General features: G+C 44.9%; 3 non-coding genes across 3 annotated transcripts; all 3 read left to right on the top strand.

The window, feature by feature from the left end:
• The first annotated feature begins 9418 nt into the window (after positions 1 to 9418).
• trnav-uac lies at positions 9419 to 9491 on the top strand. The gene has a single exon. It is a non-coding gene; the product is annotated as a tRNA-Val (tRNA).
• Positions 9492 to 12969: 3478 nt separating this feature from the next.
• On the top strand, positions 12970 to 13042 carry trnav-uac. Its single transcript has one exon. It is a non-coding gene; the product is annotated as a tRNA-Val (tRNA).
• A 4031-nt stretch (positions 13043 to 17073) lies between these two features.
• trnav-uac lies at positions 17074 to 17146 on the top strand. The gene has a single exon. It is a non-coding gene; the product is annotated as a tRNA-Val (tRNA).
• Positions 17147 to 25113: the final 7967 nt, after the last annotated feature.

The raw sequence follows: 25113 nt of genomic DNA, 5'->3' as shown, positions 1-25113 counted from the left end.
GATTATATTCAACATTTTTCTCAGTAGTCCGCAACCAATTTTCATGAAAAGTACACGTTTTTACAAAAGGACCAATGTCTTCCCAATGATCATTGTCCCCCTTCGACAACGACACATGGGGAAGAGAGTCCACAACATCAAAAAACAATGAAAGCTGTTCATTGTTTAATGCAACAGCAGCAGCACATTTGTTTTCTGTCCAAATAAGCCAATTCAATTGCAATGCGTCAATGCACGGAAACCATTTTTGTTCAAACAATTTGTCTCTTGCCAGAGACACATGTGCTGAGCAATGTAAGTCAGAGAATGGCATAAATGGCGGAGGGCTAAGAGCTAAGCTAAAGCTAACACCACATCGGCTCTCTTTACCCAGCATTTTCCTTGCCAATGTACGGTCACTGGCGAACAAAATGGACGAGATTCGACTCCGCATCAGAGACAACAAAAAACTTCAGAACTGCAATGTCATGATCTTCACCGAAACATGGCTAAACAGCAGTATACCAGACCATGCTATCAGCATAGCTGGACACCACACATTCCGGGCAGACAGAACGGCGGATGACTCCGGTAAGACCAGAGGCGGGGGATTGTGCATTTATACTAACAATGCTTGGTGCACAAACTCTGTTATCGTTGGGAGACACTGCTCAGCCAACCTAGAGTTTCTCATGGTTAAGAGTAGACCGTTTTATCTGCCACGGAGTTCACATCAACCATCATAACTGCTGCTTATATTCCACCCGATGCTGATGCCAAGCTTGCTATGAACGAACTTCATGCAGCCATCAGTAAACAACAGGCTGCTCACCCGGAGGCTGCATTTATTGTTGCGGGGATTTTAATCACTCTAACTTGAAGGCAGTACTCCTAAATTTCACCAGAACGTTTTCTGTCACACCAGAGGAAACAGAACTTTGGACCATGTATACACAAACATGGCTGAAGCCTATGCTGTGACCCCCTCCCCATCTAGGACAATCGGATCACCTTTCTTTGTTCCTCACCCCCAAGTACTCCCCCTCATCAACCGTGTGAAGCCATCAGTGAGGACCATCAAAGTCTGGCCAGCGGGGCTGACTCCACACTCCAGGACAGGTTTCAACACACAGACTGGAGTATGTTTGCTTCCCAGGCTACCTGTGGCTCTCACACGGATATAGACCACTACACTTCCTCTGTTCTGGATTACATCAACACCACCATAGACAGTGTTACTACCCAGAAACAGATCACCACATACCCAAATCAGAAGCCATGGATGAATAAGGAGGTGCGCCTTCTGTTGAAAGCACGCAACACTGCCTTCAGATCAGGTGACGCACAGGCCTACAGCACTTCCAGGGCAAATCTGAAGAGGGGCATCAAAAGGCCAAGTACTGCTACAAGCTGAAGTTAGAGGAGCACTTTTCCAACTCTGACCCTCGACGCATGTGGCAGGGCATCCAGGCCATCAGTGATTACAAGCCCAACCACTCCACCCCCACAGCACCAAATGTCTTCTTTCTGAACGAGCTTAATGACTTTTATGCTCGCTTTGAGAGGGATAATAATGAAACGGTCACCAAGATCACCCCCTTAACCGACCCACCCATCACACTCACCTCCTCAGAGGTTTACACTGCACTAAGCCGGATCAGCGCGCGCAAGGCTGCTGGACCAGACGGTATCCCTGACGCGCGTACTACGGGCATGTGCAGAGCAGCTCGCTGGGGTATTCGCGGACATTTTCAACATGTCCCTTGCCCAAGCAGCTGTACCAACATGCTTCAAATCCACCTCCATTGTGCCAGTGCCAAAAATCTCTAACCCAGTGTGCCTAAACGACTACCGCCCTGTAGCACTCACACCCATCGTTATGAAGTGCTTTGAGCGACTAGTCCTGTCACATCTGAAGGACTCTCTGCCTTCCACACTGGACCCCACCAGTTTGCCTACCAAGGCAATAGGAGCACTGAGGACGCAGTCTCCATCGCACTGCACTCTGTACTCACACACTTGGACAATAAAAACACTTACGCACGGATGCTGTTTGTTGACTTCAGTTCAGCATTCAACACGGTCATACCCTCTAAGTTAATCACCAAACTCAGAGATCTGGACATTAACACCTCACTGTGCAACTGGGTTATGGACTTCCGACCAACAGACCTCAGCATGTTAGGTCAGGCCACATCCCGCTCCACCACTATCACTCTCAACACCGGTGTACCACAAGGCTGTGTGCTGAGCCCCTTCCTCTACTCCCTCTTCACCCACGACTGCAGGCCTGTGTTTGGATCTAACTCCATCATCAAGTTTGCAGATGACATTACGGTGATCGGTCTCATCAGCAACAACGATGAGACTGCCTACAGAGAAGAGGTCCAGCATCTGGCCACGTGGTGCAAAGACAATAATCTGCTCCTTAACACCACCAAAACCAAGGAGCTCATTGTGGACTTCAGGAAGGTGAGAAGAGGCACACATGATCCCATCCACATTAATGGGATTGCTGTGGAGCCTGTCTCATGCATCAAGTTCCTGGGAACCCACATCTCTGAAGATCTGTCCTGGACCACCAACACCTCCAGCCTGGTCAAGAAGGCTCACCAGCGTTTATTCTTTCTGAGGAAACTTAAGAAGAACCAGCTGTCCTCAGCCATCCTGGTGAACTTCTATCGCTGTACAATAGAGAGCATCCTAACAAACTGTGTCACAGTCTGGTATGGGAGCTGCTCTGTTGCTGAGCGTAAGGCACTGCAGCGGGGTGGTGAAAACTGCCCAGCGCATCACAGGAACTCCACTTCCATCCATTGAGGACATCCAGAAGAAACACTGTTTGCGTCGAGCACGCAGTATTCTTAAGGACTCCTCTCACCCTGCCCACAAACTGTTTTCCCTCCTGCCATCCGGCAGGCGATTCAGATTCCCCCGGACTAGAACAAGTAGACTGAGGAACAGCTTTTTACCAGAGCTGTCTCACTACTGAATTCTACCCCCACTGATGTCTGCCCCACCCACCCCATTAAAACAAAAATACAAAAATGCACTGTTAACATTCATTGCACTCCACTGTATATATCTTTGTAAATGTATGTACATATCCACTGTACATACTCTTGTAAAATTGTCTATACATATCCTGTATATCCTGCTCTTTCTTATGTACATAACGATCTGTAAATTGTTTACACATAATCACTGTAAATTCCCCCTTCTCATCTGTAATTTAATTTGTACATATTTATCTTTGTAATTTATATTTATATTTGTACCTATATCCTGCACTTGCTGCTTATTGCACTCCTGGTTAGACCTAAACTGCATTTCGTTACCTTGTACTTGTACATGTGTAATGACAATAAAGTTGAATCTAATCTAATCTAATCTAATAAAATCAGAATCAGGTGAAACTCTGTCCTTAGCAGCATTGACAAGACTTTCGCATAATTCATCATCTCGCAATTTCCACTGATAAACGTATAGTGGTGTGTGTTGGATTGCAGTCAGAGTTGGAATTTGGCACTGAACTGCTTTGACACCTTCTGGGCTGGATAACAGAGAAATACCCAGTTTACACAATAAATCTCTCCCCAGCAGATTTTTTGGACAGTGTTGTGACAGAAGGAAACTGTGTTTGAAACTTGTGCCATTCTCATCCTCACACCTCAGAGGGACTGTAAAATTCTCTCTAACAGTATGACCAGATGCAGAAATTGACCATACAAAATTTCCACTCAATTTAGGGGCAGAGACAAAATCATTCATCCTTATCACCGAACTTGTGGCTCCCGAATCAGCTAAAAACACCTTTTCAACTCCATTTATCCATAAGCTAACCTGTGGCATTCGTTTGTATGCTAAACCATTCAAATGAGTATATGTGCCTAATTTTCTTTGCCTGGAGGATTTCTCGTTTTCTAATATGGGAATGCAATCATGTATGAGAGCAAGCTTTTCTTCATTGCAATTTGCAGCAAGCATTCCTTCATTGCAGTTAGCTGAGTTAGGTGTGCGTGTGTGTGTGTCAAACTTATCTGTTGTTGAAGTGTGGCCGTCGTAGATTTTGCTCTCGACTCCCCCCTCCTTTCTCGCACTCTGTTGTCAATCTGCTTTCGGTTTAGACTTTGCCGCGCCAGTCGCCATGTGTCTGTTCAAAAGTGGGCACTCGTTTTTCCAATGCCCGGGCTCGTTGCAATAAAAACAAACATCCGGATCAGCTTGAGACAGTCTTTGTCCTCTTCCTCTCCCCCGCCCTCGGCCTCGGTAGTTCGCTCCTCTGCCCTGCTCACCTCTGTACATTGTCAGGCTTGTCAGCTGGAGCTCCTTTTCGCCCTTTTCTTCCGCCTTTCTCCGCCAACACTCTTTCAGCATGCAACGCATGTTTCCGGATCCTTTCCAGTTTCTCGTTTTCCCAATCGATGCAGGTTTGTTTGACGATAGTCGTTATTTCAGGTTACAGTCCATTCATGAAGCTGCTGCGCAAATGAGCTTCCCACATCTGTGGAACTTCCCCTCTGTTATCCGGCTCTGGCATCCCACTGTAGGTGTTGAAAGTTTCATACAGTCGCACATAATAGTCGTCAACTGACTCGTCTTTCCTTTGCATGCAGTAGATCTTAACTGGAAACTGGATCTTGAATCGTTCGCCCAGAGCTTTCACCGCTGACTTGTATGGCTCGTTATCAGCGTGTTTAAACTCTGCCCGGACTCTCCGCATGTCCACCTTGGGGAAGTCTGGTCGGATCTTGTGCCAATCTGTCAGCCCCATCTTGAGCATCAGCAGACGTTTGAGTTCGAGCATTGTGGGGCTAAATTCTTGACAAAACATGTCCAGTTCTGCTGCAAACCTTTCTCCCGAATCTCTGGGGTTTGGCAGATTTGTCATAACCTGTCTTAAGTCTGCCTCAGTCCATGGTCGAAAAACCATCATGGATCCTTCTGGGCCAGCCACTTGAATCATGGGGAAAGATGTTGCATTTCCCTCACCGTCGTCCTCATCCACACAGTCCGGCTCTAGTGTCAGTCTTTCAAGCGACCTGGACCTGGTTCTAGAGCTGGTCATGGAGTATCTCATCTTTCGAACTCCGTCGCTGGATGTGGAAGGCTGGGATGGTGCAGGTGCCGTTGGAGCGGTAGAAGAGGCGGGCGGCAGTCCCCCTCTCCACAAGCCATCGATCTGGGCAGGTCTCTGTCTGGGCGGTGGGAGCACGGGTGCCGTCTCAGCAGCGTTGTAAGACGGAGGTTGTGGTAGTAGCGGAATTGCTGATACCGGTGGTGGCGCAAGCGGCTGGGGCATTTGCTGGTAGGGGTGAGGCCAGGAGTCAAGATCAAAGTCCACTTTGGCGCACTGCATTTCTAGAGAGGGATAGAGAGAAGAAGAAGAATTCTGAGCAGTATACTCTGTTCCTTTAACTTCCTCTGTTTTCGAATCTACATTTTTATGAGGCATTTCTTTCAGTGCTTGCCGTTTCTCTCTGCGTTCTGCCTCTTCTAGCCAATAATTCAGATATTGTCTGTGTTTCTGAAACAGATCTTTTTGTTTGTTTTTCAACTTTTTCTTATCCCTAAGTTTACTTTCACGCTTTTCCAAACTTTCCTTCACCCTGTTTAGAGTCGTCACACTAAACGTGCCCCTTTTTGGAAAATCATGATCTTCGATCCAAATTGGTACCACTTCCATAATTCTCTGTCCATACTTCTTTCTCATATCAATATAAATTGGGCTGTTCAAATCGTCTAGATCGATTTCAGGTTTGGTATTTCTAGGCCCCATACTTGCAATCCAAGACTTTACCTGGGACGCGTCCTCTTTCCTCACACTCAGTCGTCACTGCCGTGTGGCTCTGCACTAACCCGCACAGAGTCTTCTTACACCCTTCTGTCCTGCTCACTCGCAGACAATGCCTTTTTCACTAACCTGTGAAACCTAATAGGGTGGCTCGGCCATGCGTTCGCGAATCTAGGAATATCAAACCGCTCGTTGTTTTTGTTAGACCAAGATGAAAGAAAATATATATATATGTATATATACCCTTAATTTTAAGACAAAGACAAATCTGCGTCTCAAAATCAGTCTCACCGTTTTCAGCACGCGTTTTCTGGTTCTTTTAAGGAATCCAGCAGTGACGGTCCACTGGACCCTCAGATGTCAGTTCCCTCTTCCCTGAAACCTTTAGGGGTACAGGGCTAAGACCCTTTGTGGGCTTAGGGTGATCAGCCTACCAACGCCTTTCAAGTCCCGGACGATCAGCTGTCGGATCCCATCCTCGTCGCCAAGATTGTCATGGAATTTTCAATTCAAAATGATGTGGAGACTGAAAATAAAGAATCCAACAAATTTGTCTTTGTCTTGCTTTTTATTTCTTCGCGCATAGGAACAAAAAATTATCTGGTTTACACACAGTGGAGTCTGTGAGCAAAGAGATAACAACATACTCACAGACTAGAGGCTTTATAGGCAAAAGTATACATTTCAAAGTTGCTTAAATCCATCTCGAGCCAATAGAAATGGTTCAACATCACACCACCCATCTCATATTTGCTGTGTCTGGTTGTTTCTCAGTTCTTTCCCCATCTTTAACTCAGATAAGGTGTTCTATACCCAGATGGTGTGGTCTCACCTGCTGTTACAAACATTATTTTCCCATACCTGTAGTATCCCAGTCCTCTGCACATTTATTTTTAAGGTTAGTACAATGGTGCTATGAATATATGTATGTTGCTTAATCTATCTTTAAGTGAAGTTAGTTTAGTTCAGTGTTAAAAGTAAACAATAAAACATTAAATGTAATCAATTAAAATAATTTCCATTACACTAATTTACCACTGAAATAATATTTTTTATTTCACTCATAGAGGTATCGCACACTGTCTGCCAAATATGTATGCATAAACTTTGGATCTCCCGTCAATTTACTATTTTCTGCGCCCATATTTGCTTTTGGTAAGAGTCAACGATTAGTCACACGTCTGATCAGATCGTGAAGGTAAAATTGTGAAAGTAATTTTCAACAAAGCACAAAAGAAATGACCACTGTGGATTCTCAAAAAGCACTTCTGGAGCTCCTGCTGTGAACTTAAGGAGGTCTTCTGTGAAACGCGTGTGGATTTCACGCAGAGTGTCAACCTGATATCATGGTCTGTGTTACGTGTTCGCGTTTTGTCGTGTGTTTTTTTTTTCTCTCTCTCTGTTCTCCGCCCTTTACACTCTCAGTCACCGGTCATTGGTTCCCGTCACCCGTCAATAATCATCAGCGCTGACGTCATCCATTCCGCAGTCTCCAATCATTCCAAACCACCTCAAATAAAAGAGCCGCCAGACCACCCACAAGCCCCCCCATTTTGTTTTGCTGTTTGCTCGCTACTTTTTCGGAATACTGATTGTCATTGTATATTGCATTGTTTGATGTTCGTTACTGTGTATTGTTTTCCCGTTCCCTTTTCCACTCATATTGTTAGTTGTCATTCGTTGTGTGTTGTGAGGTCGGGGAGAAGTGGACAGATAAGAACGTCACGTGACTTACATTGCAACACGTAGGAATCTACTTTGTATAGTACATTAGGTTAGGGGCGCGTGCCAACCCATGTACTTTTGTTTTGATTAGTGAGCGTAGTATAAGTTAGGGCGTCACGGACGCTGAAGACATTTTTTTTCAAATAATTATTGTTGGTAGATAGTCTAGGGGGGAAGTTAAGTAGCTGGAGACGGTTTTGATTTATTTTCTTTACTTTAGCACCGCCCTCGTCTCTTCTTCCCGTTCCCTTCGTCTTGTGGTTTTTGTTTCTGTAAATAATGTAAATAGTGTACGTATATATATCTTTTTCCATTTTGTTCTATCACCATTGCACCTTTTGTATTTAATCATCACCTACACAAATAAAAAATTATTATCTTGTACATTAGTTTACACGGTTTTCTTTGTCCCACACACTATACGCACGTTTTTAATGTCTATCTTTTTAAATGTTATACCCCTGTACCCCTAGACCTACGTGGGGTCATAACAGTCTGCAATTTTGCCTGACAGAGCACAAGCAAACCTCCAGGAGTTTGTGTAGTGTAGTGGTCATCACGATCGACTTGCACGCGAAAGGTCCTCGGTTCGAGACTGGGTGGTAACAGGCACAGGCTTTATTGCTATCTGTAAATAAATGGCCCCCTTTTTATCTAAAAGGTTTTTCACTCTACGGAGGCTTTTACCGCCAAGTAGGTTAGAGCAGGAACTCAAGGAAGTCTGCCTTGACACGTGTCTGGATTTCACGAAGCTTGACAATTTGCTGTGAAGGTGCCCAATTTTCCCTGACAGAGCACAGCACAAGTTCCAGTAGTTTCTGTAAAGAAAAGGCCAACTGATAAAAGGTTTTTCACGCTACAAAGGCTTTTACCGCCAAGTAGGTTAAAGCAGGAACTCAAGGAAGTCTGCCTTGACACGTGTGTGGATTTCACGCAGCTCGTCAATCTGCTGAGAAGCTGTCCAATTTTCCCTGACAGAGCAAAGGTAAAAGGTTTTTCTGCCGCTCTAATCTGTGAAGGCCTTTCTTTACACAGGTGTGAAGAAATATATTGATTCACACTAGGCTGTGGTAACTTAAGGAGGTCTTCTGTGAAACGTGTGTGGATTTCACGCAGCTTGTCAATCTGCTATCATGGTCTGCAATTTTCCCTGACAGAGCACAAGCTCAGCTCCAGCAGTTTCTGTAGTGTAGTGGTCATCACGTTCGCCTTACACGCAAAAGATTCGAAAACGAGCAGAAAAAGAGCACAGCACAAGCTCCAGTAGTTTCTGTAAAGAAATGGCCACCTGATTAAAGGTTTGTCACTGTCCGAAAGCTTTTAACTCTGAGTAGGTTAAAGCAGGAACTCAAGGAAGTCTGCCTTGACACGTGTCTGGATTTCACGCAACTTGTCAATCTGCTGTGAAAGTGTCCAGTTTTCCCTGATAGAGCACAGCACAAGCTCCAGTAGTTTCTGTAAAGAAATGGCCACCTGATTAAAGGTTTGTCACTCTACGAAGGCTTTTACCTCCGAGGAGGTTAGAGCAGGAACTCAAGGAAGTCTGCCTTGACACGTGTCTGGATTTCATGCAGCTTGTCAATCTGCTGTGAAGCTGTCCAATTTTCCCTGACAGAGCAAAGGTAAAAGTTTTTTCTGCCGCTCTAATCTGTGAAGGCCTTTTTTTACACAGGTGTGAAGAAAAATATTTAGTCACTCTAGGCTGTGGTAACTGCCAGGCCAGCAGAGGCTGTGCTAATGTCCAAGTAATTTTCAACAAAGCACAAGAGAAAGGATCACTGTGGAATCTTAAAAAGCACTTCTGGAGCTCCTGCTGTGAACTTAAGGAGGTCTTCTGTGAAACGCGTGTGGATTTCACGCAGCGTGTCAACCTGATATCATGGTCTGCAATTTTCCCTGACAGAGCTCAAGTTTCCAGGAGTTTGTGTAGTGTAGTGGTCATCATGTTCGACTTACACGCGAAAGGTCCTCGGTTCGAAACCGAGCAGAAACAGTGCTTCTTGTTTTGCGAGATTTTCTAAAGTCTTTGCGATGTTCCAGGTGAATCATGGTAGACAAACAACAAACAGTTTCCGTAGTGTAGTGGTTATCACATTCGCATCACACATAAAAAGACCCAGGTCGAAACCGGGTGGTAACAGGCACAGGCTTTATTGCTATCTGTAAAGAAATGGCCCCCTTTTTATCTAAAAGGTTTTTCACTCTACAGGGGCTTTTACCGCCAAGTAGGTTAGAGCAGGAACTCAAGGAAGTCTGCCTTGACACGTGTCTGGATTTCACGCAACTTGTCAATCTGCTGTGAAGCTGTCCAATTTTCCCTGACAGAGCACAGCACAAGCTCCAGTAGTTTCTGTAAAGAAATGGCCACCTGATTAAAGGTTTGTCACTCTACGAAGGCTTTTACCTCCAAGTAAGTTAGAGCAGGAACTCAAGGAAGTCTGCCTTGACACGTGTCTGGATTTCATGCAGCTTGTCAATCTGCTGTGAAGCTGTCCAATTTTCCCTGACAGAGCAAAGGTAAAAGTTTTTTCTGCCGCTCTAATCTGTGAAGGCCTTTCTTTACTTAGGTGTGAAGAAAAATATTTTGTCACTCTAGGTTGTGGTAACTGCCAGGCCAGCAGAGTCTGTGCTAATATCCAAGTAATTTTCAACAAAGCACAAAAAAAATGACCACTGTGGATTCTCAAAAAGCACTTCTGGAGCTCCTGCTGTGAACTTAAGGAGGTCTTCTGTGAAACGCGTGTGGATTTCATGCAGCGTGTCAACCTGATATCATGGTCTGCAATTTTCCCTGACAGAGCACAAGTAAAGCTCCAGGAGTTTGTGTAATGTAGTGGTCATCACGTTCGCCTTACACGCAAAAGATTCGAAACCGAGCAGAAACAGAGCACAGCACAAGTTCCAGTAGTTTCTGTAAAGAAATGGCCACCTGATTAAAGGTTTTTCACGCTACGAAGGCTTTTAACTCTGAGTAGGTTAAAGCAGGAACTCAAGGAAGTCTGCCTTGACACGTGTGTGGTTTTCACGCAGCTCGTCAATCTGCTGAGAAGCTGTCCAATTTTCCCTGACAGAGCAAAGGTAAAAGGTTTTTCTGCCGCTCTAATCTGTGAAGGCCTTTCTTTACACAGGTGTGAAGAAAAATATTGATTCACACTAGGCTGTGGTAACTTAAGGAGGTCTTCTGTGAAACGTGTGTGGATTTCACGCAGCTTGTCAATCTGCGGATGACACGGTAGAGAAAACCGTCATCAGGACGTTTCCCAACCAGAAGCCGTGGGTAGACAAAACTATCCGCGACTCTCTGAGATCCCGCTCCGCAGCCTATAACACGGGATAGTCACGGGGATATGTCTGAATACAAGGCTGCGTAAATGCGGCGTGCGCAGAGCGGTGAAGGAGGCAAAGAGGCGCTACGGGAGGAAACTTGAGTCACAGTTTCAACACAGTGACTCTAGGAGCCTTTGGCAGGGACTGAGAAACATCACGGACTATAAAACGCCAACCTCCAGAGTGGAGAGCGCGGATGCTTCTCTGGCAGACGAGCTAAACTCCTTTTATGCCCGTTTCGAGGCTGCAGCTAATCACGCTAATCACGCTAGCACCGCTAGCGGCATGATGAACAGCACGCATGCCGAGAGAGCCGGAGAGGAAATCGCGTTCACCATTTCGGAGCACGACGTAAGGAGGGCATTCAGGAGAGTGAACACCAGGAAGGCAGCAGGACCTGACGGCATCACAGGTCGGGTTCTGAGAGCCTGTGCTGACCAGCTAGCACCGGTGTTCACTGAGATATTTAATCTCTCCCTGAAACAGTCTATAGTCCCCTCATGTTTCAAAGAGTCCATCATTGTTCCTGTGCGAAGAAACCTCAACCATCTTGCCTAAATGATTACCGCCCTGTAGCTCTGACGTCTGTAGTGATGAAGTGCTTCGAGAGACTCGTCAGAGACTTCATCACCGCATCACTACCGGACACACTGGACCCACTTCAGTTTGCTTACCGCCAAAACCGGTCTACGGAGGATGCCATCACACACCTCCTCCACACAACCACAAGCCACCTGGATTTTAGGAAAGGGAACTATGTGAAAATGCTGTTCGTGGACTATAGTTCAGCGTTCAACACCATAGTTCCTCCACGCTCACCTCGAAGTTGGAGGTCCTGGGACTCAGCCCATCCCTGCGTCACTGGATCACCAACTTCCTAACTGACAGACCACAAGCCGTACGGATGGGAAAACACACCTCATCCTCCCTCACTCTCAGCACTGGAGCCCCTCAGGGTTGTGTTCTGAGCCCCTGCTGTACTCGCTGTACACACATGACTGTGTGGCCACTACAAACTCCACCACCATCCTTAAATTTGCTGACGACACTGTCGTGGTGGGCCTGATCTCCAAAAACGATGAGATGGCCTACCTTCAGGAGATCAACAACCTGGAGAGATGGTGTCAGGAGAACAATCTGCTCCTGAACGTCAGCAAAACAAAGGAGTTAATAGTGGACTTCAGCACGAAGCAGGTGCGCTCTTACCATCCCATCAAGATCGACGGGACCCCAGTGGAGAGAGTGGACAGTTTCGGTACCTGGGTGTTCACATCACGCAGGACCTGTCTTGGTCCTGTCACATCAACACCCTGGTGAAGAAGGCCCGGCAGCGTCTATACCATCTGAGGCGCTTAAGGGACTTCAGACTCCCATCTCAGGTGCTCAGGAACTTTTACACCTGCACCATCGAGAGTGTCCTGACGGAAACATCACCTCCTGGTTTGGAAACAGCACCATGCAGGACAGGCGAGCCCTTCAGAAGGTGGTGCGGTCAGCTGAGCGCACCATCCGCACTGAGCTCCCTGTGCTGCAGCACATCTACAACAAGCGGTGCTGTACCAGAGCCAGGAAGATCGTGGAAGACCTCAGCCATCCCAACAATGGACTCTTTTCTCTGCTGCGTTCAGGAAAGCGCTTTCGTTCCCTGAAGGCAAACACAGAGAGAATGAGGAGGAGCTTCTTCCCGCAGGCCATTCGGAGTCTGAACCAGAGAACACCCAGCACCTAATTACCGGGATTCCCATGTTCACCCCTCTTTCCCAGATACTCGCCACTTACTTTGGACAATTGCACTAGCCACTTTGCACTAGCCACTTTGCACTGGACATTCGCACAGCCACTTTTACATTTTACACTTATATTTTATATTCTACACTTATTTACATTTTATTTTTAAACTTTTTGCACACTTTTTTATACATATTTTTATACATTATTTTATATTTTATATTTATATATATTTAAATTCTGTTTTTCTGTTTTCTTTTTTTTGATGCTGGACGGTTGTAAAAAACATTTCACTGCATGTCGTACCATGTATGTATGTGTATGTGACAACTAAAATTTGAATTTGATTTGATTTGATTTGATCTGCTATCATGGTCTGCAATTTTCCCTGACAGAGCACAAGCTCAGCTCCAGCAGTTTCTGTAGTGTAGTGGTCATCACGTTCGCCTTACACGCGAAAGGTCCTCGGTTCGAAACCGAGCAGAAACATTGCTTCTTGTTTTGCGAGATTTCCTAAAGTCTTCGCGACGTTCCAGGTGAATCATGGTAGATGAACAAGAAAAATTTTCCCTAGTGTAGCGGTTGTCACATTAGCCTCACACGCGAAAAGTCCCCGCTTCGAAACCGGGAGGAAACAGGCACAGGCTTTATTGCTTTCTGTAAAAAAATGGCCCCCTTTTTATCTAAAAGGTTTTTCACTCTACGAATTATTTTACCGCCAAGTAGATTAGAGCAGGAACTCAAGGAAGTCTGCCTTGACACGTGTGTGGATTTAACAGAGCTTGTCAATTTGCTGTGAAGGTGTCCAATTTTCCCTGACAGAGCACAGCACAAGCTCCAGTAGTTTCTGTAAAGAAATGGCCACCTGATTAAAGGTTTGTCACTCTACGAAGGCTTTTACCTCCAAGTAGGTTAGAGCAGGAACTCAAGGAAGTCTGCCTTGACACGTGTCTGGATTTCATGCAGCTTGTCAATCTGCTGTGAAGCTGTCCAATTTTCCCTGACAGAGCAAAGGTAAAAGTTTTTTCTGCCGCTCTAATCTGTGAAGGCCTTTCTTTACTTAGGTGTGAAGAAAAATATTTTGTCACTCTAGGTTGTGGTAACTGCCAGGCCAGCAGAGTCTGTGCTAATATCCAAGTAATTTTCAACCAAGCACAAAAAAATGACCACTGTGGATTCTCAAAAGCACTTCTGGAGCTCCTGCTGTGAACTTAAGGAGGTCTTCTGTGAAGCGCGTGTGGATTTCATGCAGCGTGTCAACCTGATATCATGGTCTGCAATTTTCCTGACAGAGCACAAGTAAAGCTCCAGGAGTTTGTGTAATGTAGTGGTCATCACGTTCGCCTTACACGCAAAAGATTCGAAACCGAGCAGAAACAGAGCACAGCACAAGTTCCAGTAGTTTCTGTAAAGAAATGGCCACCTGATTAAAGGTTTTTCACGCTACGAAGGCTTTTAACTCTGAGTAGGTTAAAGCAGGAACTCAAGGAAGTCTGCCTTGACACGTGTGTGGATTTCATGCAGCTTGTCAATCTGCTGTGAAGCTGTCCAATTTTCCCTGACAGAGCAAAGGTAAAAGTTTTTCTGCCGCTCTAATCTGTGAAGGCCTTTCTTTACTTAGGTGTGAAGAAAAATATTTTTCACTCTAGGTTTGGTAACTGCCAGGCCAGCAGAGTCTGTGCTAATATCCAAGTAATTTTCAACAAAGCACAAAAAAAATGACCACTGTGGATACTCAAAAAGCACTTCTGGAGCTCCTGCTGTGAACTTAAGGAGGTCTTCTGTGAAACGCGTGTGGATTTCATGCAGCGTGTCAACCTGATATCATGGTCTGCAATTTTCCTGACAGAGCACAAGTAAAGCTCCAGGAGTTTGTGTAATGTAGTGGTCATCACGTCGCCTTACACGCAAAAGATTCGAAACCGAGCAGAAACAGAGCACAGCACAAGTTCCAGTAGTTTCTGTAAAGAAATGGCCACCTGATTAAAGGTTTTTCACGCTACGAAGGCTTTTAACTCTGAGTAGGTTAAAGCAGGAACTCAAGGAAGTCTGCCTTGACACGTGTGTGGTTTTCACGCAGCTCGTCAATCTGCTGAGAAGCTGTCCAATTTTCCCTGACAGAGCAAAGGTAAAAGGTTTTTCTGCCGCTCTAATCTGTGAAGGCCTTTCTTTACACAGGTGTGAAGAAAAATATTGATTCACACTAGGCTGTGGTAACTTAAGGAGGTCTTCTGTGAAACGTGTGTGGATTTCACGCAGCTTGTCAATCTGCGGATGACACGGTAGAGAAAACCGTCATCAGGACGTTTCCCAACCAGAAGCCGTGGGTAGACAAAACTATCCGCGACTCTCTGAGATCCCGCTCCGCAGCCTATAACACGGGGATAGTCACCGGGGATATGTCTGAATACAAGGCTGCGTCGTACGGCGTGCGCAGAGCGGTGAAGGAGGCAAAGAGGCGCTACGGGAGGAAACTTGAGTCACAGTTTCAACACAGTGACTCTAGGAGCCTTTGGCAGGGACTGAGAAACATCACGGACTATAAAACGCCAACCTCCAGAGTGGAGAGCGCGGATGCTTCTCTGGCAGACGAGCTAAACTCCTTTTATGCCCGTTTCGAGGCTGCAGCTAATCACGCTAATCACGCTAGCACCGCTAGCGGCATGATGAACAGCACGCATGCCGAGAGAGCCGGAGAGGAAATCGCGTTCACCATTTCTCGGAGCACGACGTAAGGAGGGCATTCAGGAGAGTGAACACCAGGAAGGCAGCAGGACCTGGACGGCATCACAGGTCGGGTTCTGAGAGCCTGTGCTGACCAGCTAGCACCGGTGTTCACTGAGATATTTAATCTCTCCCTGAAACAGTCTATAGTCCCTCATGTTTCAAAGAGTCCATCATTGTTCCTGTGCCGAAGAAACCTCAACCATCTTGCCTAAATGATTACCGCCCTGTAGCTCTGACGTCTGTAGTGATGAAGTGCTTGAGAGACTCGTCAGAGACTTCATCACCGCATCACTACCGGACACACTGGACCCACTTCAGTTTGCTTACCGCCAAAACCGGTCTACGGAGGATGCCATCACACACCTCCTCCACACAACCACAAGCCACCTGGATTTTAGGAAAGGGAACTATGTGAAAATGCTGTTCGTGGACTATAGTTCAGCGTTCAACACCATAGTTCCCTCCACGCTCACCTCGAAGTTGGAGGTCCTGGGACTCAGCCCATCCCTGCGTCACTGGATCACCAACTTCCTAACTGACAGACCACAAGCCGTACGGATGGGAAAACACACCTCATCCTCCTCACTCTCAGCACTGGAGCCCCTCAGGGTTGTGTTCTGAGCCCCCTGCTGTACTCGCTGTACACACATGACTGTGTGGCCACTACAAACTCCACCACCATCCTTAAATTTGCTGACGACACTGTCGTGGTGGGCCTGATCTCCAAAAACGATGAGATGGCCTACCTTCAGGAGATCAACAACCTGGAGAGATGGTGTCAGGAGAACAATCTGCTCCTGAACGTCAGCAAAACAAAGGAGTTAATAGTGGACTTCAGCACGAAGCAGGTGCGCTCTTACCATCCCATCAAGATCGACGGACCCCAGTGGAGAGAGTGGACAGTTTCGGTACCTGGGTGTTCACATCACGCAGGACCTGTCTTGGTCCTGTCACATCAACACCCTGGTGAAGAAGGCCCGGCAGCGTCTATACCATCTGAGGCGCTTAAGGGACTTCAGACTCCCATCTCAGGTGCTCAGGAACTTTTACACCTGCACCATCGAGAGTGTCCTGACGGGAAACATCACCTCCTGGTTTGGAAACAGCACCATGCAGGACAGGCGAGCCCTTCAGAAGGTGGTGCGGTCAGCTGAGCGCACCATCCGCACTGAGCTCCCTGTGCTGCAGCACATCTACAACAAGCGGTGCTGTACCAGAGCCAGGAAGATCGTGGAAGACCTCAGCCATCCCAACAATGGACTCTCTTTTCTCTGCTGCGTTCAGGAAAGCGCTTTTCGTTCCCTGAAGGCAAACACAGAGAGAATGAGGAGGAGCTTCTTCCGCAGGCCATTGAGTCTGAACCAGAGAACACCCAGCACCTAATTACCGGGATTCCCATGTTCACCCCTCTTTCCCAGATACTCGCCACTTACTTTGGACAATTGCACTAGCCACTTTGCACTAGCCACTTTGCACTGGACATTCGCACAGCCACTTTTACATTTTACACTTATATTTTATATTCTACACTTATTTACATTTTATTTTTAAACTTTGCACACTTTTTATACATATTTTTATACATTATTTTATATTTTATATTTATATATATTTAAATTCTTTTTCTGTTTTCTTTTTTTTGATGCTGGACGGTTGTAAAAAACATTTCACTGCATGTCGTACCATGTATGTATGTGTATGTGACAACTAAAATTTGAATTTGATTTGATTTGATTTGATCTGCTATCATGGTCTGCAATTTTCCCTGACAGAGCACAAGCTCAGCTCCAGCAGTTTCTGTAGTGTAGTGGTAATCACGTTCGCCTTACACGCGAAAGGTCCTCGGTTCGAAACCGAGCAGAAACATTGCTTCTTGTTTTGCGAGATTTCCTAAAGTCTTCGCGACGTTCCAGGTGAATCATGGTAGATAAACAAGAAAAATTTTCCCTAGTGTAGCGGTTGTCACATTAGCCTCACACGCGAAAAGTCCCCGCTTCGAAACCGGGAGGAAACAGGCACAGGCTTTATTGCTTTCTGTAAAAAAATGGCCCCCTTTTTATCTAAAAGGTTTTTCACTCTACGAATTATTTTACCGCCAAGTAGATTAGAGCAGGAACTCAAGGAAGTCTGCCTTGACACGTGTGTGGATTTAACAGAGCTTGTCAATTTGCTGTGAAGGTGTCCAATTTTCCCTGACAGAGCACAGCACAAGCTCCAGTAGTTTCTGTAAAGAAATGGCCACCTGATTAAAGGTTTGTCACTCTACGAAGGCTTTTACCTCCAAGTAAGTTAGAGCAGGAACTCAAGGAAGTCTGCCTTGACACGTGTCTGGATTTCATGCAGCTTGTCAATCTGCTGTGAAGCTGTCCAATTTTCCTGACAGAGCAAAGGTAAAAGTTTTTTCTGCCGCTCTAATCTGTGAAGGCCTTTCTTTACTTAGGTGTGAAGAAAAATATTTTGTCACTCTAGGTTGTGGTAACTGCCAGGCCAGCAGAGTCTGTGCTAATATCCAAGTAATTTTCAACAAAGCACAAAAAAAATGACCACTGTGGATTCTCAAAAAGCACTTCTGGAGCTCCTGCTGTGAACTTAAGGAGGTCTTCTGTGAAACGCGTGTGGATTTCATGCAGCGTGTCAACCTGATATCATGGTCTGCAATTTTCCCTGACAGAGCACAAGTAAAGCTCCAGGAGTTTGTGTAATGTAGTGGTCATCACGTTCGCCTTACACGCAAAAGATTCGAAACCGAGCAGAAACAGAGCACAGCACAAGTTCCAGTAGTTTCTGTAAAGAAATGGCCACCTGATTAAAGGTTTTTCACGCTACGAAGGCTTTTAACTCTGAGTAGGTTAAAGCAGGAACTCAAGGAAGTCTGCCTTGACACGTGTGTGGATTTCATGCAGCTTGTCAATCTGCTGTGAAGCTGTCCAATTTTCCCTGACAGAGCAAAGGTAAAAGTTTTTTCTGCCGCTCTAATCTGTGAAGGCCTTTCTTTACTTAGGTGTGAAGAAAAATATTTTTTCACTCTAGGTTGTGGTAACTGCCAGGCCAGCAGAGTCTGTGCTAATATCCAAGTAATTTTCAACAAAGCACAAAAAAAATGACCACTGTGGATACTCAAAAAGCACTTCTGGAGCTCCTGCTGTGAACTTAAGGAGGTCTTCTGTGAAACGCGTGTGGATTTCATGCAGCGTGTCAACCTGATATCATGGTCTGCAATTTTCCCTGACAGAGCACAAGTAAAGCTCCAGGAGTTTGTGTAATGTAGTGGTCATCGTTCGCCTTACACGCAAAAGATTGAAACCGAGCAGAAACAGAGCACAGCACAAGTTCCAGTAGTTTCTGTAAAGAAATGGCCACCTGATTAAAGGTTTTTCACGCTACGAAGGCTTTTAACTCTGAGTAGGTTAAAGCAGGAACTCAAGGAAGTCTGCCTTGACACGTGTGTGGTTTTCACGCAGCTCGTCAATCTGCTGAGAAGCTGTCCAATTTTCCTGACAGAGCAAAGGTAAAAGGTTTTTCTGCCGCTCTAATCTGTGAAGGCCTTTCTTTACACAGGTGTGAAGAAAAATATTGATTCACACTAGGCTGTGGTAACTTAAGGAGGTCTTCTGTGAAAGCGTGTGTGGATTTCACGCAGCTTGTCAATCTGCGGATGACACGGTAGAAAACCGTCATCAGGACGTTTCCCAACCAGAAGCCGTGGGTAGACAAAACTATCCGCGACTCTCTGAGATCCCGCTCCGCAGCCTATAACACGGGGATAGTCACCGGGGATATGTCTGAATACAAGGCTGCGTCGTACGGCGTGCGCAGAGCGGTGAAGGAGGCAAAGAGGCGCTACGGGAGGAAACTTGAGTCACAGTTTCAACACAGTGACTCTAGGAGCCTTTGGCAGGGACTGAGAAACATCACGGACTATAAAACGCCAACCTCCAGAGTGGAGAGCGCGGATGCTTCTCTGGCAGACGAGCTAAACTCCTTTTATGCCCGTTTCGAGGCTGCAGCTAATCACGCTAATCACGCTAGCACCGCTAGCGGCATGATGAACAGCACGCATGCCGAGAGAGCCGGAGAGGAAATCGCGTTCACCATTTCGGAGCACGACGTAAGGAGGGCATTCAGGAGAGTGAACACCAGGAAGGCAGCAGGACCTGACGGCATCACAGGTCGGGTTCTGAGAGCCTGTGCTGACCAGCTAGCACCGGTGTTCACTGAGATATTTAATCTCTCCCTGAAACAGTCTATAGTCCCCTCATGTTTCAAAGAGTCCATCATTGTTCCTGTGCCGAAGAAACCTCAACCATCTTGCCTAAATGATTACCGCCCTGTAGCTCTGACGTCTGTAGTGATGAAGTGCTTCGAGAGACCAGTCAGAGACTTCATCACCGCATCACTACCGGACACACTGGACCCACTTCAGTTTGCTTACCGCCAAAACCGGTCTACGGAGGATGCCATCACACACCTCCTCCACACAAACACAAGCCACCTGGATTTTAGGAAAGGGAACTATGTGAAAATCAATCAATCAATCAATCATTTTTATTTATATAGCGCTTTTAACAACACAGGTTGCATCAAAGCACTGTACAGTATAATGACAGGGATATATAGTGACGAGAGTGACCAATTTCTTATTAAATGCAGAGACGGTCTCTGTAGTCAATTCAACGATAGTCACTAGAAGTTAAGTGTCCCCAACCAAGCAAGCCAGAGGCGACAGCGGCAAGGAAACAAAACCCCATCCAAACAGAATGGAGAAAAAAAAAACCTTGGGAGAAACCAGACTCAGTTGGGGTCAGTTCTCCTCTGACCGGACGCCCAGCACTTAACCTCCAGTTCAATTTTAAACGCAGCTGTGTCAGATAGTGTAAATGACTTAGTGTGTGCGTGTGTGTGTGTGCATCAGGATCTGGTGATCTGTCGACGGGCGCATCTAGGTTTTCTGGTCTCTGATGAACATAATCCCTGTGTGCTGATCCACCATCTAGTCTGGATACAAACTGTGAAAACAGATTGAGAAAGAAACAGGACTAATATTAGCGTAGATGCTATTCTTTTTACGATGTCACAAGTACATCGTATTTTAGGAGTAGTGTTCCCGGTTCCAGCAAATCTAAGTAATGCAGCCTAAAAATCCTTTAACGGATTTGAATAATAAAAGGTGTGTTGGTGTGTTATGTGTAGGCTAAGTTAAAAAGATGTGTCTTTAATCTAGATTTAAACTGGCAGAGTGTGTCTGCTTCCCGAACAGAGTTAGGGAGATTGTTCCAGAGTTTAGGTGCTAGATAGGAAAATGATCTGCCGCCCGCAGTTGATTTTGATATTCTAGGTATTATCAAATGGCCAGAGTTTTGAGAACGCAGCGGACGTGCAGGACTATAATGTGATAAGAGCTCGCTCAAGTATTGAGGAGCTAAACCATTCAGGGCTTTATAGGTAATTAATAGGATTTTAAAATCTATTCGATGTTTGATAGGAGCCAGTGCAGTGTTGACAGAACTGGGCTAATGTGATCATACTTCCTAGTTCTAGTAAGGACTCTGGCTGCTGCGTTTTGGACTAGCTGAAGTTTGTTTATTAAGCGTGCAGAACAACCACCCAATAAAGCATTGCAATAATCTAACCTTGAGGTCATAAACGCATGAATTAATATTTCTGCATTAGAGGTTGAAAGCATAGGTCGTAATTTAGATATATTTTTAAGATGGAAAACGCAGTTTTACAGATGCTAGAAACATGTTTTTGAAAGGAAAGATTGCGGTCAAACAGCACACCTAGGTTCCTAACTGATGATGAAGAATTAACAGAGCAGCCATCAAGTGATAGGCTGTGTTCTAGATTATTATATTTGGGGTTTTTAGGTCCAATTATTAGCACCTCTGTTTTTTCAGAATTTAACATTAAGAAGATACTCATCATCCAGCTTTTTATATCGACTATGCATTCTGTTAGATTCTCAATTTGGTGTGTATCACCAGGCTGCGCTGAAATATAGAGCTGAGTATCATCAGCATAGCAGTGAAAGCTAACACCATGACTCCTGATAATATCTCCCAGAGGTAACATGTAAAGGTTGAAAAGTAACGGTCCTAGCACTGAGCCTTGAGGAACTCCATATTTCACTTTTGATCTATATGATACCTCCTCATTTAATGCCACAAACTGATAGCGGTCAGATAGATATGATGTAAACCATGCTAAGGCGCTTCCTCTAATGCCAACATAGTTTTCTAGTCTATCCAAGAGAATGTTGTGATCGATAGTATCGAATGCTGCGCTAAGATCTAATAGCACTAATAACGAGATAAAACCACGATCAGATGATAGAAGCAGGTCATTAGTAACTCTAATGAGAGCAGTCTCAGTACTATGGTACGGTCTAAAACCTGATTGGAAATCCTCACAGACACCATTTTTTCTAAAAAGGAATACAGTTGTGAGGATACTACCTTTTCTAGTATCTTTGACAGAAAAGGAGATTAGAGATTGGTCTGTAATTTACTAAGTCTTTGGGATCAAGATGTGGTTTCTTAATGAGAGGTTTAACTACAGCCAGTTTAAAGGTTTTGGGAACATATCCTAATGACAATGATGAATTAATAATGTTCAAAATAGGATCTATGACTTCTGGAAGCAGATCTTTTAATAGTTTAGATGGAATAGGGTCTAACATACATGTTGCTGGTTTAGATGATTTAACAAGTTTGTACAAGTCTTCTTCTCCTATAATAGAGAAAGAGTGTAATTTTTCCTTAGGGATCTAAAGCTCATTATCTGATGTGAAACTGTAGTTGACGGCTGCATAGTTACAATTTTATCTCTGATGGTATCAATCTTAGAAGTAAAGAAATTCATGAACTCATTGCAGCTATACTCTTGGGGCATATTAGCACCTGCTGATGCTTTATTTTTGTTAATTTAGTCACTGTACTGAATAAATACCTGGGGTTGTGTTTGTTTTCTTCTAAAAGGGATGAAAAATAATCAGATCTTGCTATTTTTAATGCTTTTCTGTATGACAGCATACTCTCCCGCCAGGCAATACTGAAATACTTCTAATTTGGTTTTTCTCCACCTGCGCTCCATTTTCCGGGCTGCTCTCTTTAGGGTGCGTGTGTTGTCATTATACCATGGAGTCAGATTGTTTTCTTTTATCTTTTTAAGTGCAAAGGAGCAACTGTATCTAAAGTGCTAAAAAAAGAGAGTGCATAGTTTCTGTTACATCATCAAGTTTTTGCATCGTATTGGATGAACTAAGGAATTGAGATAAGTCAGGAAGGTTATTTAGAAAGCTTTCTTTTGTGGTGGAAGTGATGGTTCTACCATACTTGTAATAAGGTGCAGAGTTTACAGGTTTAACTATACAGAGTTCACACAAGACTAGATAGTGATCTGAAATGTCATCACTTTGCTGCAGTACTTCAACCATTTTAACATCTATTCCATGTGACAGTATTAGATCTAGAGTATGATTTTGACAATGAGTAGGTCCAGAGACGTGTTGTCTAACCCCAATGGAGTTTAAAATGTCTAAGAAAGCTGATCCTAATGAGTCTTTTTCATTATCAACATGGATATTAAAATCGCCAACAATTAAGACTTTATCTCATGCCAGTACTAACTCAGTTAGAAAATCAGCAAATTCTTTAATGAAATCTGTGCTGTGTCCTGGTGGCCTGTATACAGTAGCCAGTACAAACATGACAGAAGATTTATCACTAGCACATGATTCTGTAGATAATGTTATATGCAGCACCAAAACTTCAAATGAGTTATATTTAAAGCCTGCCCTCTGAGAAGTACTAAGAATATTGTTATAAATTGTAGCAACACCTCCCCCTCTACCTTTTAAACGTGGCTCATTTTTATAGAAATAATTTTGGGGTAGATTCATTTAGAGTAATATAATCATCTGGTTTTAGCCAGGTTTCTGTCAAACAAAGCAAATCTAGCTTCTGATCATTGATCAAATCATATACATAAAGTGTTTTTGTGGAAAGTGATCTAATATTTAGCGAGCCAAGTTTTATCATTTGCTTATTTGAATTATAGGTAGTTTTAATTTGTTGGACATTAATTAAATTATTGCTTTTGATTAGGTTTGGACGTTCTCTGCATATTCTAATTCGGGGAACAGACACAGTCTCTATAGTGTGATATCTAGGTGAAAGAGTCTCTATGTGCTGAGAATTAACTGCCTTCTGTGACGTGAGGCAGCTAGCAGACGGTCGGTTTAGCCGGTCTGTCTGCTTCCTGACCTGGGCACTAGTTGGTCATGTTGGAGCTATAAGACTATATGCCATATTTCTAGATAGAAGAGCGGCACCACCCCAAGAGGGGTGAAGACCATCTCTTTTCAACAGGTCAGGTCTGCCCCAGAAACTCATCCAATTGTCTATAAAGCCTATGTTGTTCTCTGCGGGCACCACTTAGACATCCAGCCATTGAGACCCAGCAATCTGCTGTGAATCTCATCACCCGGTAAGCAGGAGGGGACCAGAGCAGATTACATTGTCCGACATCGTGCTTGCAAATTCACACACCTCTTTAATATTATTTTTAGTGATCTCCGACTGGCGAAGTCGAACATCATTAGCGCCGACGTGAATAACAATCTTACGAAATTTACGTTTAGCATTAGCCAGCACTTTTAAATTTGACAAGATGTCAGACGCTCTGGCTCCCGGTAAGCATTGGACTATGGTGGCTGGTGTCTCTATTTTCACGTTCCGCACAATAGAATCGCCAATTACTAGGGCACTTTGATCAGGTTTCTCAGTGGGTGCGTCACTGAGTGGGGAGAACCTGTTTGATGTTCTGATCGGAACGGATGAGCGGTGTTTTGACCCGCGACTAGCCCGCCTCACGGTCACCCAATTGCCCTGCTGCACGGGCTCTGAAGCTGGAACCGAACAATGTACATGATTCACTGTACTAGTCGCATCCAAAGCAGTATCTACAGCCCTCGCATTCTTACTGTCCTCAATTAAAGTTTGATACGTGTCTCTAATTCTAAAACCTTCTCTGTCAGCCTAGCTATTTCCCTGCATTTATCACACGTGAATCCCTGATCGCTAACAGAGAAGGACAAGCTATACATGTGACAGACAGTGCAAGTGACGATGCAGGAGAAGCCATTTACTCACCGTAAGGATTCACTTACCACTCTTGTTTTGATGAGCTTGTGAAAATGGAGCGAACGAGCGCGAGGAACAAATGAACAGGAGCGGGGAAAAAGCCCACAATCGGCGCGAAAACGCTGGTGGGAGCGAAAGTTAATCGCTAACAGTACTAGCTCACCGCCCGAGTTTTAGATTAAAGCGAACGAACTAACAGCAGTCTAATTAGTTAGATTAATTTAATAGTATCAACGATATGTACACAGTTAAATTATATTTGATCGTTAGAGAAGAGGTGATAAATTGAAAGCGAAGCTACACGCAGCTACAAACAAACCAACCTCTCAGCAGACAGGAGCAATCGAGCCTCAGCAGACAGAATGCTGTTCGTGGACTATAGTTCAGCGTTCAACACCATAGTTCCCTCCACGCTCACCTCGAAGTTGGAGGTCCTGGGACTCAGCCCATCCCCGCGTCACTGGATCACCAACTTCCTAACTGACAGACCACAAGCCGCACGGATGGGAAAACACACCTCATCCTCCCTCACTCTCAGCACTGGAGCCCCTCAGGGTTGTGTTCTGAGCCCCCTGCTGTACTCGCTGTACACACATGACTGTGTGGCCACTACAAACTCCACCACCATCCTTAAATTTGCTGACGACACTGTCGTGGTGGGCCTGATCTCCAAAAACGATGAGATGGCCT

Source organism: Puntigrus tetrazona, chromosome 4, assembly GCF_018831695.1.
Source record: "Puntigrus tetrazona isolate hp1 chromosome 4, ASM1883169v1, whole genome shotgun sequence".
In the NCBI taxonomy this organism is placed as follows: Eukaryota; Metazoa; Chordata; class Actinopteri; order Cypriniformes; family Cyprinidae; genus Puntigrus; species Puntigrus tetrazona.
Note: the sequence above shows the minus strand (reverse complement) of the source record. Positions and strands in the feature narration are given on the sequence as shown.